The following is a 16586-nucleotide window of genomic DNA, read 5'->3' on the forward strand; positions in this document are numbered from 1 at the left end:
CCTCCAAAGAAATCCCAGGGCTGATCTCCTTCAGAATGGACTGGTTGGATCTCCTTGCAGTCCAAGGGACTCTCAAGAGTCTTCTCCAACACCACACTTCAAAAGCATCAATTCTTCGGCACTCAGCCTTCTTCACAGTCCAACTCTCACATCCATACATGACCACAGGAAATACCATAGCCTTGACTAGACGAACCTTTGTTGGCAAAATAACGTCTCTGCTTTTCAATATGCTATCTAGGTTGGTCATAACTTTCCTTCCAAGGAGTAAGCGTCTTTTAATTTCATGGCTGCAATCACCATCTGCAGTGATTTTGGAGCCCAGAAAAAGAAAGTCTGACACTGTTTCCACTGTTTCCCCATCTATTTCCCATGAAGTGGTGGGACCGGATGCCATGATCTTCGTTTTCTGAATGTTGAGCTTTAAGCCAACTTTTTCACTCTCCACTTTCACTTTCATCAAGAGGCTTTTGAGTTCCTCTTCACTTTCTGCCATAAGGGTGGTGTCATCTGCATATCTGAGGTTATTGAGATTTCTCCCGGCAATCTTGATTCCAGCTTGTGTTTCTTCCAGTCCAGCGTTTCTCATGATGTACTCTGCATATAAGTTAAATAAACAGGGTGACAATATACAGCCTTGATGAACTCCTTTTCCTATTTGGAACCAGTCTGTTGTTCCATGTCCAGTTCTAACTGTTGCTTCCTGACCTGCATACAGATTTCTCAAGAGGCAGATCAGGTGGTCTGGTATTCCCATCTCTTTCAGAATTTTCCACAGTTGATTGTGATCCACACAGTCAAAGGCTTTGGCATAGTCAATAAAGCAGAAATAGATGTTTTTCTGGAACTCTCTTGCTTTTTCCATGATCCAGCGGATGTTGGCAATTTGATCTCTGGTTCCTCTGCCTTTTCTAAAACCAGCTTGAACATCAGGAAGTTCACGGTTCACGTATTGCTGAAGCCTGGCTTGGAGAATTTTGAGCATTACTTTACTAGCGTGTGAGATGAGTGCAATTGTGCGGTAGTTTGAGCATTCTTTGGCATTGCCTTTCTTTGGGACTGTTACATTTTAGTACATATTAAATATAGAATATCTTAAATGGCTTCCTTTTCTTAATATGTAATTGACCTTCTTGATATGTGTATATATATATATATATATAATTATACATGTATCAGTTCAGTTCAGTCGCTCAGTCGTGTCCGACTCTTTGTGACCCCATGAATCGCAGCACACCAGGCCTCCCTGTCCATCACCAACTCCTGAAATTCACTGAGACTCACGTCCATTGAGTCAGTGATGCCATCCAGCCATCTCATCCTCTGTTGTCCCCTTCTCTTCCTGCCCCCAATCCCTCCCAGCATCAGAGTCTTTTCCAATGAGTCAACTCTTCACATGAGGTGGCCAAAGTACTGGAGTTTCAGCTTTAGCATCATTCCTTCCAAAGAAATCCAAGGGCTGATCTCCTTCAGGATGGACTGGTTAGATCTCCTTGCAGTCCAAGGGACTCTCAAGAGTCTTCTCCAACACCACAGTTCAAAAGCATCAATTTTTCAGCGCTCAAAACATGTAATTAATATATAACGGCCCTAGTCAGTAAAAAGTAATATTTGACATTCCTCCTTGCCCCTAACTATTGCCTACAGTAGTGTAAATTCCGATTCTGCTTGTGGAGTTTAAAGACGTGAAAGGGGATACTGAAAGGGGATACGGGGTCCTGGCTTTGCTGCAGCCTGAGGAGGGCTTTAAAGGCAGCCCCTGAGGCTGTTCTTGGCTCAGAAGTCCCAGAGGGTGTGAGAGGTTGGGTTGTCTGGGCCATCTTCACTTCTCTGCTTGAGGCTTCTCTTCAGACCTGCTTCTAGTGTGGCCTTAGAATCTCCTCTGAGGCGTTGAAGAAACTTCTGGTAGCCCAAGTAGATCCCAGGCACTAGAGGCAGGTGAAGAGGACTGTGGGTGTGTTGGGGGTAGGGATGGATAGTATCAATGGAAAATATGGGCCATTAATTTGAATGAACGAGTGAATGAATGAAAGGGTTGCAGTGGTCTCCTTCCCACAGAGATTGAAGGCACTGGAGTTGTGTTTCACTGAGCTGGTCTAATGCGTTTGCACCTCAGTTCTGCCTTGATGTCAAGTGACAGACTAGGTGTCTAGCATCTCCAACAGCCCTGGGAATCTGGCCTAATTTTTTTTTTCCCCCTCATTAGACTGTCATACATGAATCATAAGACATGAATCTCTATGTAGACTCACAAGCTTAATGTTCTATTTTTGGATAACTTAAAGAATCCGACAGAAGGTGTCTTGAATTTGAAATGTGTGCCCGTGGCCATCACAATAGTATGTAATTAAAATTTCTTACTGATAATGTGAAGGCTGTGCTACACATTTTATACCATCTTGTTTCACATTGAGATTTGTTCTGCAGTCGTTGAAGGAGATCAGGGAGAATGATTTTGCAGGAAAATGCTTATCTGACAAGATGTTATTGATGAAATTAGCAGGGCTAAAATGTTGAGCTTACCAATTTGGAATTCCCTTTGATTCTCGCATTCCTAACACATTAGTGGTGCTTGATTAGCAAACTCAATGAAGCCCAGGGCAATATGGAGACAATGAAGTGATCTCTTTGTGGCTGACACAAAAGGGAAACGTAGCACAGGGCACAATGGATTGATGACCTAGTATCTGTTGACTTGGAAAACAGAACATTTTGTTCATTTAGCAACTGAGGGTTTTCAGTTCAGGTTCACTTTATTCTCGACCCTTATGATGCAGGAGGAGTGTTACACATCAAGACCACAAGGCCGTGCAGAGACGTCTCAGGACCACTTTTTTTTTGAGGCAAAATCATTGCATATTTAATGTTAACTTCTAAGGCATTAATTTATCTTCGGCACATCCAGTAGACTTCTAAGGCTCAAGAGTTTGAATTTGGGATGGGCAAAGGTTGTCATAATGATGAAAAGTCATGATGTGAGGCTTATGTAACTCTGCTTGTTCAGCACCTGACTGCTTTTGTTAATAGCTGTGCAGGCACCTGAGCCAGCTCTCTGCTTATTTCCAGCCTCTGTTAGGCCACTACCTGGAGGGACAGTCCATCTGAATGCTGGCTGGCTGAATCACTTGTTTCAGGCCTGCATGTGTTCAGCTTACCTGCTTGGCAGAGTTTGTTGTGTGCTCAGTTTGTGTCAGGCATGGTGCTGGTAGGCCCTGGGATCCGTGATGGTTCAGATTGAGTTCTTGCCCCCAGGAAGCCCCAGTCCAGACAGGTAAAGAGACTTCTAAACTCCAGGGTGAGGAGTCTCCTCACAGTGGTACCTTATCTGCTGTGAAGAATGGGGGAGGTCAGGGAAAACCTCAGTTTGGTGGTATGTTTTGAGAGAGAGATTTGTCAGGTGGATGAGAGAAGCAGAGGGAAATACATACTCGAAGGCAAGGAGGTCTGAGAGAACACGCTGTGTTCAGGAGTTGAATGTGGCTGATGGTAGTATGTACACAGCGGGCTTCGGTAAACCTGATAACCTCAGGTTTATCAGGCCCAGGCCAGTGTTTTCCACCCTAACCCCGTTCTTCTGAATTTTCTTTTTCTCTTTGTGGCACCACCAGCTACCTTGCCTCCAAAATCAAGAATATATTTTTTTAAGGGTTCTCCTTCCTTTTTTTCCCTTTTGAACTTTTTATTTTGTATTGGAGCTTCCTTGGTGGCTCAGACAGTAATGAATCTGCCTGCAATGCAGGAGACCCAAGTTCCATCCCTGGTCAGGAAGATCCCCTGGAGGAGGGCATGGCAACCCACTCCAATATTCTTGCCTGGGAAATGCCATGGACCAAGGAGCCTGGTGGGCTACAGTCCATGGGATCACAGTCAGGCACCATTCAGCAACTAACACTTTCAACAAAGCTGATTAACCATGTTGTGATAGTTTTAGGTGAACAGCAAAGGGACTCAGCCATCCATCTACTTGTATCCCCATTCTCAAAATCAGGCACTTTTAATCCTTGTTCCCCTCTGCCCCCCATTCACAGGTCGCCATCACCCTGGAGGCCCCCATACTGGTGCTGTGCCAGGCCCAGGACAAATGTCATTTGATCTGCACAACCGCTAAGGCAGATTGGATTCCATTTTACAGATGAGCAATGCCAACTTCATCTGTTCTTCTCTTGAATATCAGTCCTCTTTCTTGGTCTCCTAACCCTTTGTCCTTCTCCAGTCTCCAACCTCTAGGAGCAGCACCGTCCAATATGGTAGTTGGTAATCATGTGTGGCTATTTGTATTAAAATGAATTAAAAGTAAATACAAGAAAGTCAATCCCCAGTTGCACCAGCTGCATTTTAAGCCCTCAGTTGCTAGTGGCTGCCATACTGGACGGCCCAGCTCTACAGGCTTGATGATCTGTTCTCTGCTTTCTGTCCAAGGGAACTTTCTTTGACAGGCTTTTGGTCAGGTCCCTTCTCATAACTTTTCAGATTCCCAGTGTGACCTTCAAGCCCCCGGGCCTAGTGGTACCTGTCTTGCCTTGTATTCAGCTCCTCCCTGTTTGCTCCCCTGCCACCACATTCTCCATTCTTTCATACCTTTTAACCTCTCTCTCTCTCTCCAGAATACCGCTCACTGTCCATGCATTCTCCTGCACACTTCAGACCTAGCTCAGGCGCCCTTCACTAGCTTTCTTCAGGTTAATCTCCTCATTACACTCCAGTCCTTGTGACCACCCACCGTATGCGCCCCTGTGAGAGCGCAGATGGTCCTTATCACGTGCTGCTAGTGTTTGTCTATCATCCTGCGGCAGGTGGAGTGGCTAAGCTTTGGGGACAGATAGACTCAGTTTCAAAACTAACCATTTACTTGCCGTGTGGCTCTGAGCAAGATATTTAACCTCTCTGACTCTAGGTTTCTTCTGTACAATAAAGATTATGATGCCTTCTTTCCTGTGGAATGAAACCACATGCGCAGAGCCCCCAGCATTGTCCTTAACGCGACAGCCCTTAAGGCATAGTTGAGGCTGTCCATCTAGACGGTTATCATTAGGGTCTATCCACCTTGCTAAAACAGTATCCTCTACAAATAATGTTTTCATTCTTCTTTTCTAATTCTTATACTGTTTTCTTACTTTTCTTATTGTTTTGGCTAGTCCTCCAGTACAGTTTGAATAGAAGTACACCTGAAGAGATGTGGCCTTTCTTATTCCTGTGCCTTCTGTTTGCTACAGTTCTTCTGTGTGTGCATGCGTGTGTGTGTGCGTGCCTTTTTAAAATTAATTTATGGCTGCGTTGGGTCTCCATTGCTGCATGTGGGCTTTCTCTAGTGGCGTCGAGTCGGGGCTCCTCTGATTGCAGGCTTCTCGCTGCAGTGGCTTCTCTTGTTGGGGAGCATCGGCTCTAGTGTGCACAGGTTCAATAGTTGTGGCTCATGGGCTTAGTTGCTCTGTGGCATGTGGGATCCTCCTGGACCAGGGATCAAACCTGTGTTCCCTGCGTTAGCAGGTGATCTCTTAACCTCTGGACCACCAGGGAAGTCCTGTGATCACTGATCTTTGATGTTACTATTGCCAAAAGATTACAAGTCACTGAAGGCTCAGATAATGGTTAGTATTTTTTAGCAATAAAGGACTTTAAGATTAAGGTACATTGTTTTTTAGACATGATGCTATATGTTGTACACTTAATACACTACAGGGTAAACGTAACTTTTACATGCACTGGGAAGCCCAAAACTTTGTGTGACTTACTTTATTGCAGTATTTGCTTTATTGAGGTGGTCTGGAGCCAAACTTGCAAGATCTCTGAGGTATGCTTGCATAGTAATTAGGCATTTTATCATAAACAGAAGTTCCATTCATTTTTCTGCTTTGTAAACTGGTAACTGGAAGTGTTTTATTAGGCAGATAACATCACAAAAACACGTGTATATACATATATAAATGGCTTAACATTGCAGATTTTTGTTTTACGTTCCTAGAGTTTTCAGTGACATAACTGAGGAATGGGCATGTATGTCCGCTTGCTCAAGTGATATCCGCACCCCCGGGTGGGGCGAGGCCAGCGAGATCCAGGGACCGGAGGGGTTGTACTAGGGACAGGCGGCAGGGAGGGACATTTGCTGAGTGCCTTGTGTGGGCAGGCACTCACATATAAGGTGGTATTTAAATTTCTCCTTACTTCCCCCTGAAGTAGATCAGCCATATTTATGCTCATTTCCAGGTGAGAAGAATGAGGCTTAGAAGTTAAAGCTTGCCCCTGTCATAGCACCCACTGCTAGTACGAGCCCTGCTCTCTCTTCCCCACGTAAGGGAAACTTTATTTAGCTCATTAGCTTCAGATTGTTGCTGGATAAGTGGGTTCCCTGCTCTTTTTTCCAAATTACTGGATAGTCCTTCAGGTTATGCTGCTGCTGCTAAGTCGCTTCAGTCGTGTTGGATTCTGTGTGACCCCATAGATGGCAGCCCACCAGGTTCCCCCGTCCCTGGGATTCTCCAGGCAAGAACACTGGGGTGGGTTGCCGTTTCCTTCTCCAATGCATGAAAGTGAAAAGTGAAAGTGAAGTCGCTCAGTCGTGTCCGACTCTTCGAGACCCCATGGACTGCAGCCCACCAGGCTCCTCAGTCCATGGGATTTTCCAGGCAAGAGTACTGGAGTGGGGTGCCACTGCCTTCTCCTTCAGGTTATGGGAACTTTTTAAAAAATAAAATCATCAAGTTAGAATTCAGTTGTCAATTTGTCACTTGAGGTCCACACTGGCCCTGTGTCTTCCCTTCCTTAGAACAGAATGCTTTGGCTCCAGCTTGTACATTTGAACAAAAAAAATAGTGTTTTGAGAAAGTGTCCCCATAGTTAGGTGCGTAATAGCTACAAAATTAAAACCAAACCCTTTTGTGGTTACATGACTTTTTTTTTTTTTTTTTAATTTCAACGGCACATATTTACAGCACGGCTTGAGAAGTACTTGAACAGTTCATTTCCTGACAGAGCTCTGATGGGTGTGAAGTCTTGTCAATGGTTTCCTAGCCTTCTCATGACAAGCTCTTTTCAGGAGGTGCTACTTTTTAAGGCTGATGGGTGGACAGAGCAGAAGTCACTCTTCTTGCAGCATAATGAGTGACTCAGGCTGATGGCATGACCATCAGCACCCTGGCCCTTGTAAATTCTCTTTCCTCTTTCCTTAAAAGCCATAGCCACTTCCCAGGGCTTGCCATCAGGATCTGTGTGAGCCTCCACTGTACTGGTTTATCCCACCTTCTCTTTGCCATGCAGGTCCCTCTCCTAGAATGCCCCTCCTTGCTTCTCCAGCTGATGAATTCCCACTGAAGTGTCAGCCCCATAGGCCCATTATGAGCCCTCCTGTTCCCATAGCATGTTCTCCCCTAGGCCCTGGCTCTGTGTTTGAGGAAGAGGTTCAAGTGTCCTTCAAGCTTCCCTTGGGAAGGAGAATGCCTCAGTGATGGCGCCTGGCTTGTTTGACTGAGGATGGCCCATGGTCACCATCACCCTGGAGGCCCCCATACTGGCGCTGTGCCAGGCCCAGGACAAATGTCATTTGATCTGCATAACTGCTAAGGCAGATTGGATTCCTTTTTTCCATTTTGCAAATGAGCCATGCCAATCACAGACCTCTTGAGTTTTTTGCCTGAGGTGACGAAGCCATCAAGGGGTTACCCCTGTGTGTTTGCGAAGCATCACCGATGCAGATTTCAGAGGCTAGTTTTCAGTTCTAGACGTATGCATCCAGGGGTGCCATGTTCTTTGGTGGTATTCTCTCTCTGTGTCTAGTTTGCAGGGTGGGTGAGTGTCACCCCTTCAGCCGAGCTGTAGCCCCTCTAGAGTGCTCGGCACTCAGTCAGACTTTGAAGGGGGGAAGAGCCTCCAAAAGTGCCGCTGCACAGGAAAAGAGGCCGAGGAACTGCCCACAGAGGCCCTTTGTGTGACAGGAAGTCTGCTTCTAAAAGGGGCAGCCTCAGAGTGGAGGGCTTGAAAGAAGCTGAAGTGCTTGACCTGGGGCCACTGTGACTCACGCGTGTTGTTAATAATGTCCTTTGTCGAATCTTGGGAACCTGCTTTAACAGAGCTCGGAGGGCACCCCCATAAGTGCCCGCTCTCAGTGGTCAGCATTTCTCTCCCCCTCTTTCCTTATCACATCTGCCCGTGTTGAATACCCCCATTTTCTTGTCTGAACAAAGGGCAACCTCCTGACCCATTCTGTACTTTTTCCTTCGACTTTTGCCAGAAGAGTCTTTCTGTCTCATCTGACTTTTCTTCTTTAGTGTTTAAGTACGTCTCTTGAGGTGGAAACCTTGCAGCTCAAGGAAGAAGTATCCGACTGGGTGGGAGCTTCTCACTGAGAAAAGGACTGTTCGGCAAGTTAGGTAAAAAGCTTAATAGCTGTCTCTGGCGGTGCTCCTCAAAGACTGTCAAAGGGGAGGTGGAGCTGCACAGAGAATTTCAAGGAATAAAGAGGACATGAAGTGCCTGAATCCATAGCCCAGTTCCCTGTAACTTTGTCATACATGTCTCTTGTGTCTGTTACCATCTGCCAGTTGTCAGGTACTCTGTTAGGCTGAGGACACCTGACGTGAATGGGGAGGCCATGGCAGTGATGGGCCAGTGCATCCTCTTGTGCTTGCTCCCCGCCCCTGACCGCCAGCCGGACATGAGAGAGGAGCAGCGAATTTCCAGGAAGGGTGTGTGTGTGTGTGTGTGTGTGTGTGTGTGATGCCACTTGTGTGAAGGCATTCTAAGGTTATGTTAGAATAACACTGCTTCAGTCTTTGGCAGGCAGCTTTACGTGCTGTGGTGTCACTGGGGCTCCTTGCCGGGTTGACATGGTGCAGATCAATGAGCACTTGTTCTTTGCAGGTGTAAAACCTGTCTTTGTTGAGTGGGACTGCCTGGAGGATCATCACAGGATGCTTAACATTTTGGGAACAGAAGAAGCCACATCTGTTGAATGTGTTTAATCACGGATGATAACTACTTTCCTGAGATTCTAGTAACCATGGGTTGTCCCCCCTTTCCATTTGGAATGGTTGAAACCAGAACTGCAAAGACCCTTATCCTTTAGCGCACCCCCACATTGTGGAGAAGGGAAAACCAAGTGTCAGGAGGGTGAGTGGGACAGATCTGTGAATGACTCCAGCCTCCTCCCCATTCATGTGAGGAAACCTGGGGTGAGTTAACCGTTTGTGAGTTTTTCTTTGTGTGAAGTCATGACCCATGCCCTTGAAACGTTAAACTAGCTTTATTACATGAAGGAAGAATGTTGTTTCCCTTTTGCTAATTCAGATATATCATCTTAAAATGTACACACTGAAATCATGTTACAGAAATAAGGAGCACACAACTTCATCTCCAGAGTCTCCTCCAAAGTAACCCCGACATGGTTACTTTCTGGTCAGACATCCAGTCATTTAGCAAATATTTGAGTGTCTACTTCATGCTAAGCACTGGGGTTACAAAGAAGAAAATATATAATCCTTGCCTTTGAATGTTTGTGTGTAATAAAGGTCTGTCCACTATTTTATTTTTTGCTTATGCCCAATTTCAGATATAAAGTGGTTCCCTTGCTTATCTTATATAATGGCTGTGTAGTGTCCACTCTGTCAAGTCACTGATGTCTCAGTTTGTGAGCATTTGACTTGTTCTCCAGTCTCTGCTGTTATAAATATTACTGGGATGAACATTTTGTTCAAGTTCTTTTTTCTTTGAATTTATTTGGTTGGGTCATATTCCCCAGAGTGGGCCCACAGGGTCAGAGGTTAGTAACTGTCATCTGCCTTGTTCTGTTTCCAGATTTTTCCATGAAGTCTGTCAGCAATGTTAGAGTTCATTCCTATTTTTCTTTGGCCCCGCTGGGGTTATCATTTTAATTTTCTCAAGTTATTTCCATTTTTAAAAGCAAGTTGTTTTTGTTTGTTTATTTCTGGCTGTGCCAGGTCTTTGTTGCCGCATACGGGCTTCTTCAGTTGCGGCGAGCGGAAGCTACTCTAGTGGTGATGCCCGGGCATCTCACTGTAGTGGCTTCTCTTGTGGACCATGGGCTCCAGAGCCCGGGCTCAGCTGTTGTGATGGACAGGCTTAGTTGCCTCGTGGCACGTGGAATCTTCCAGCACCAGGGATCGAACCTGTGTCCCCTGCATTGACAGGCAGATTCTCAACCATTGAACCACCAGGGAAGTCCAGTTACTTCTGTTTTTAAAGGAAGGTTGTACTTTTCCCCTACATGTTAATTTATAGGAGTAGATTTAGCTAGGATAAGCTACGGTAACAAGCTAACTCTGAATCTCAGAGGTTCACATAACAAAATGTCTTCCTTGCTTGCTCTGCAGGTTGCTTGTGGGACATTGGGGCGCAAGTCTACACAGTCACTCTGGGGCCAGGCAGACTCAGGAGTCTGCTCTCCTGTAGCTGCAGTGCAGGCTTCCTCGGCGGATGACGGGGAGACAGGAGAAAGTCGGGGGCTCTGCACAGGCTTTTCACTAGCCACGTGGCCTGCTTTAGCAGAGAGGGCTTCTGTGTGCACTCCTGTCTGTGCCCCAGATCTCTTCTTTCCTGGATATTCATCTTTGACAACTTCTTTGTGCAGTAGAATTGAATCCTCAGTCTTCTTATCAGTCTTTATTAATAGTATACTTTAGGTAATAAGATTATCAGTTGTGTCAACCCCATTTTCCTTTGCTTTCCACATTACAATTTATTGTGCAAAGGTTTAAATAATAAGTTTGGGGCACATCCATGTTTTTCTTTGATGTCTTTTGTTCTTATACATCACAAATTTTCTAAAAACCAAAAAATAAGCTATTTTCTTTGAGTTGTCTAAAATAGATTTTTATTTAGCTCCAAAAGACACTTCAAGCTCATCCAAGTATATAGTGTCAAATTTTAGTATGTGGAGAAGTTGGAACCATCATATCCTGCTGGTGGGGATAGACGGAAAAACTGCTTGGAAAACAGTCTTGCCGACTGTTGGGAACAACTCAGTTTGGGAAAACAGCTCCTCAAAAGGTTAAACGTAGAGTTACTGTATGACCTGGCAATTCCACACCTAGTACCTGAAACGCATGAAAACATAGGTCCACACAAAGACTCGAACCCAAATTCTCACAGCAGCATCATTCAGAATAGCCAAAAAAGTGGACACCACTTCTTCTGAACCCACTGACTGTGGTGACTCAGCTTCTTCAGACAGACCCAAATTGTGGTATATCTATACAATGGAATATTACTTAGCAATAAAAGGGAATGAGTTACTGATATGTGCTCTACTATGGCTGAAAACATCATGCCAAGTGAAAGAGGCAAGGCATAACACATATGACCACAAAAGATTCTGTTGCATGATTCTATTTATATGAGATGGAATAGTCCAGAATAGTGAGATTTATGGAGACAGAAACAGATTAGTGGTTGCCAGGCACTGAAGGAGAGAAGGGGGGGAACAGAGTTCCTTTTGGGGGTGACAGAATTGACTGTGGTCATGATACACAATGCTAAACACACTCAAAAGCACTGTATATACGTCAAATGGGTGAATTGTGTATGAATTATGTCTCAATAAAGGTATTGAAAAAATGGCAGAGTTTCAGTTACTTAAACCATCAACCTTCACACACCCCCTCCTGGCAAATAATACTATTCCTTTGTCCTTTCTTGAGATGTGTTCAGATATTTTTCATTCACAGAAACGAAAAATTTTTTGAACCTCCTAAACTGTGACATGCAGGAAGGATCAAGCCCAGAACCCCACAGTAAGAGAGGAGCTGGAGGAGGGAGGTGAGGGCTGCCGGCTTGAAGGGGAGCGACAGGAACGGGGGTCTGCATCTCCAGGCCGCCTTGGTCTCCTCATCCCTAGTGCAGGGCTCCATTCTGGTGACACCACTTCTGCTGAACCCGCTGACTGTGGTGATTCAGCTTCTAAGTCTGTGGAAGGACAAGTGGATATTAAAGAGAGTGTGAACAGTCGCTGGAGCACCACAGGCTCTGCTCTAACCTTCACCCTTGCCGATTGTGGTGGCTTAGTCAGCAGTAGACTCGTAGTGCTCCTCTGCCATGTGCAGATGCCGAGATGAAGACGACATGGACTTGCCTTGAGTAGATCACAGTCTACTTACTTTGCCATGAGTTTCTTTCCTTTTGCTGCATAGAGTATAAAAATCTATTTTTGGAATAAAATGCTATCCTAATTGCCAAGTAGTTAAGAAGGAATTTGAGGTTTTACTCCAACTTTATTTTCACTTTGTTGTAGTTTTTGTTCTTTAATGGCTGACTGTGTAGTAATTGTAATAGATAACATTTGTTAGGCTGATGGTAATCATTGTCCTACTTGAGCCTCACCACTCACTCTCCAAGGAGCTGCTCTGTAGAGGGCTGCACTTGTGCAGTGGGCCAGGGAAAACTCCAACTTTAGACAGCTAGTAATTGAGTCTGGTGCCAGGTGAAGCGTTCTAAATTCACCAGTTTGTCAAAGGCCTGGGATATCCCACTTAAATACAGGCCCCCCCAAAATCAGAGACTTTATCTTGCTTGTGTGATTTCCTGAACCCAAACATAGTAGGTGCTCAAGATATGTTACTTGGCAAATAAGTGAATGACCAGAGGGACCAACCGCAGGATGCAGGGATCCTGTTTGTGCAGTGATTTCTAACCATCCTTTCATTACCTGGGACCTAGGCTGGGCGGGCAATGTGTCTGTTTTAGTAAGTGAGGAAACCCAGGCTGGCTGGGAAGTGACCTGTGCAGGTAAAGGCCAGAGCGCGCGCTAGAACCCAGGTCTCCTGGCTCTGTCATCTCTCTCTGCAGCCCAGTCCCACCCCAATCTTAAAAGCATGGGTGTATTTCTCTCAAAATATTGCCCTGTGGGGGTGTGTCCCATTCCCACTGTGGGGTTGGCCCCCTTTAGAAACTTTGGCGAAGGGAGTAGATTTGAAAATGTGTCACTTTTGTCCTTTGAAAGTAACTTTTTCTGTTTTTAAACCTATGGAGCATCAACTCAGTATTTAGCTTAGGGAGATCTTCAGCCCAAGTCTGCACGTTCCCAGGGTGCTTGCCAACCAGAGGTCTAAAAATTATCACAGCAAAAATCAGTCCCAGGCACGGACCTGTCAGCTGACATGTTTCTGTTACATGAGAAAAATTATTTGGGGGAACATGTCTAAATTCTGTTTGCTCCATCTCCTCCTCAAGTCACGTGGGTGGACGGACAGTTGATGGGCTGGGCTGAAGCCAGGTGCCTTGGTGTCTCATCCTGCCTTCACTGCCAATTCTCTGTAACCTAACACAGTTATTACCCAGAACATGAAAAGCCATCAGAAAATGACCATGGGGCTGGGCCACCACTTGTTTCCTTTTAGCTATTAGGATGTAAAAGATACAGGGGCAAAACATTGTCATCTTAACGGTATTTAGTATTTTTTAATACTAATTTCTTGCATAGAAACTCTGTCACCTTTGCTGACCTTTAAGACTCAGCTAATGTAGCACCTCCTCTTTCCCCTTCCCTACCCTCCACGTGGTGGTCCCGTCTCATTTCTGGAGCCCCTGTTTTGGATTATGCATAGATACAGAGGGCAGAGTCCTTCCCCTGTGGAATTCCAGATGAAGTAGGAGACAGACCTCTGTGAGGCTGCACAGGTGGTGCGTGGCAGGAGTGCTGACTCGACCAGCCTGTCTGGAGGAAACGGCTGAGCCTAAAGGACCCTGGCAAGTTGCCCAGTGGCCTGTTTGGGGCCATGCATGTTGATACACCCTCTACGTGGTTTGGTCTTTAACACACAGTACAACTCGGTGAGACTTTCCCAAGAGAAAGAACTTCCCTGACTGCTTTTGAAGCCTGCTGTGCATGCCATCAAACGTCTCATTTTAAGATTTGAGTTCATTTCCTGTAAGATAATCAGAAAGGAAAGGTCAAGCCTTTTAACACCTCCTTGCAAATCCCAAAGGTGGAGGTGTTATTAAGCATTTTCTGCATCTGGGACTTGCTTTTCTTCTTCAGGTTCATTGTGAAAATAAACAGACACACCTTTCTCTGGATCTACAGAACCATCATCATTTTCATTCTCAGAACTTAGGAATTCACTGCTGAGTATTGTCTAGTCATATCTTCTGCCTCTTCCTGAGTCCAGAAAGCAATTTAGAAATTAAACCTCACCTGCAGATCCAGAGTGAGTGCTTTCAGAAGATTTTCTCTAAACTTAACCTGAAGTGACTGGTGTGCTTCAGAAACATTTTGCATTCTGCTCAGTTTAAATGGCCTTGGTTTTTAGGATTGTCGGCTTGAATCAAGCATTCAGCAAGAGGATTTTGTTTCGCTCTATGCACATGTGGGTAAGGCTGGTAAGGAAGTGAGCTTGCGAAGTCTGCTGTGCAGAGCAGACGGCTGTTCTCTCTCTGAAGTCACCATGTGGAAGGCTGAGAGCCTCCTGAGAGATGGGGGTGCGGGACTGCTTGGTGGGGAGGACAGGCTGCCCTGGCTCCCGTCTGCACAGCTGCTTTCCCAGACGTGGAGTGCTGGGCTCTCCTGCTTCTCGGAACCACGGCTGCACAGAAAGGGCTTGGGGCGCACGTCTCTGCTCCTTGTCCACAGTGGGTCTTGAGAAAGTCTGGGTCAGGCGGAGCTGAGCTCAGAGACACACAGGACATGATTGCTGCTGGGCACAGGTTTGTTGAACGCTTGAGCCTGGGAGTCAGGAAGTCTGGGTGGATAGAAGTTGAAAGAATGAGGGCATTTTGTTTTATCCTCAGTATTCTTTCAAAACTCACGTGTCATTGTTTCTCCTGCTTTCTGTGTGGTCTCAGCCACCATCATTTCTCCCTGGGAAACACTTCAGTAGCTGTTTCACTGTTTCTTGGACATGCCAGACAGACCTTCTGTGCCGTCATGGGTGATCTTCCTTTTGGCATCAGCCTTTCCCCTGGAGCTCCTCGTGGCTCCTCCTTCCCATTTTGTCTCAGATGTCACCTTTTCAGGGAGACCGGCTCCTTTCTGCTGCCCCCCTCATCCTTCTTCCTTGCTTTATTTCTCTGCATAGCTGCTACTGTGTGATTCGTTTTTTCTGTCAGTCCTCTGCACTATAGCATAAACTCTGTGAGGGTGGAGAGATTTTTGCCTGCTCCAGCTCCTTTTAGAGTCCCCAGCACTTTATGTGATTATAGATTAGAAAGAATGGAAAATAAAAGCAGTAGGGTAGATAGATTATCAATGTAGTCCCAATGGATATATGCTAATTTAATTAAAACTAACCTCCTTTTGTTACTTTGATTTATTTTTTTAAAAAAGTCATCTTTCTTCATTTCTTATTTTGAAACAAAATGCATAGTACTCGTTTTCACTAGAAACTTTGAGCCAATGCCAGCCCCGTCCGTCCTTTGCCTGTATACCCAGGCTCCACTTTGCATGTTAGAGTTTACACAGAACTCACAGATCACCTACTGCATGAACAAGGAAATCTAAGGCCCAAGGAGTCATGTGCTGAGACCAAGGTCATTCTGTTCATGTGCTGAGACCAAGGTCATTCTGTTCCATCTCATTAGATTTGCAACCAGAGCCAGGGAAAGGAATCAACATTTATTGTTTGCCACATGAGAAATAGGTACTTGTTGCATTCTCTAAGCTAATCCTCGTTGAGAAGTCTGCAGGGCGTGCATCGTCACCCCTCTTTGTTTTATGAATGGAAAACTAGAAGCGCAGAGCAGTAATGTGATTTGCTAGGTGTGCACAACTAGACAGACCTGGATGGATGCGCCAGCCCTGTTCCTAGCCGGAGCTGTCAGAGACACCCCTGAAGCCCCTCGTGGGACGCACAAGGAGCCCCCTCCTCGGCTGTGGTGGGGGTGTCTGAGCCGGCTCCCCATACCTGGTGGGTTTGCTGCTGCTGGTCGGTCTCCCATGTTTCCATTGGCTCAGGGTGTTCTGCTTTCTTACCGTGAGCTTGTTCTCAAGTTGACCTTTGTCTCTCTGGGCAACACTTTCCATGGCTCAGAGCCCGGGTGTGTTTGGGTGATTCTTTTGGGCTTTTGGTATTAAACCAAATTGAAATGGTAGTGGTAATTATGGGACTTGATTAATAATTTGTGTTGCAAAAGATTTTAAAAGTCTTCCCTAAACAAAAAAAATATATAAGGGATCACCTAAGTACAGTTACTCCATTGAAGCTGTTTACCAACTGGTGCAAAGCTGTTTCACAGACAAGTTTTTCTGGTGCTCTGGCTACAGACAGAGTTAGTTGTTGGTGCATAGGCAGTATGTCCAAAACAGGTCTTTGGGCATGTGAAGGGGTGGCATGTTGCCCAGGAGAACAATTATTTTCGTGGGAGAAGAAGAGAAGAGATAGCGTGAATAGGGCTGGTAAAGGGGGAACAGGGAGGAACTAGGTCTTGATTAATGAGAAAGATGGCACAGACATGCCAGGACTCTGCTTTCCTGAGAGATCATTCATTCCCTGACTCCAGTTCTTCCTTCAGTGATTGTCACCTGTCACCACAGGTACTGTGATAGGCACCAGGGTTCCCACAGGAGTTACCATTCTGGTTGTCGAGAATGAGTTATAGCAGCCCAGTGATATCCTCTAAGGTTGAATTATACCGGGACAGTGGTA

At 45.6% G+C, this 16586-nt stretch overlaps 1 protein-coding gene across 2 annotated transcripts in view; it reads left to right on the forward strand.

The window, feature by feature from the left end:
- PACSIN2 (protein kinase C and casein kinase substrate in neurons 2) overlaps nt 1–16586 on the forward strand; it is a 70363-nt gene that overhangs the window by 5395 nt on the left and 48382 nt on the right. The window contains exon 1 of one of the 2 annotated variants that reach the window (XM_010843643.1): nt 9922–14649. The exons of the other annotated variant lie outside the window; for it this stretch is intronic. The gene's annotated coding sequence lies outside the window, so the exon portion shown is untranslated. Of the gene's footprint in view, nt 1–9921; nt 14650–16586 lie in introns of those variants that run through there. 2 annotated transcript variants of the gene reach the window in all.

Source organism: Bison bison, unplaced genomic scaffold (genome assembly GCF_000754665.1).
Source record: "Bison bison bison isolate TAMUID 2011002044 unplaced genomic scaffold, Bison_UMD1.0 scf7180017864184, whole genome shotgun sequence".
NCBI classification, from domain to species: domain Eukaryota; kingdom Metazoa; phylum Chordata; class Mammalia; order Artiodactyla; family Bovidae; genus Bison; species Bison bison.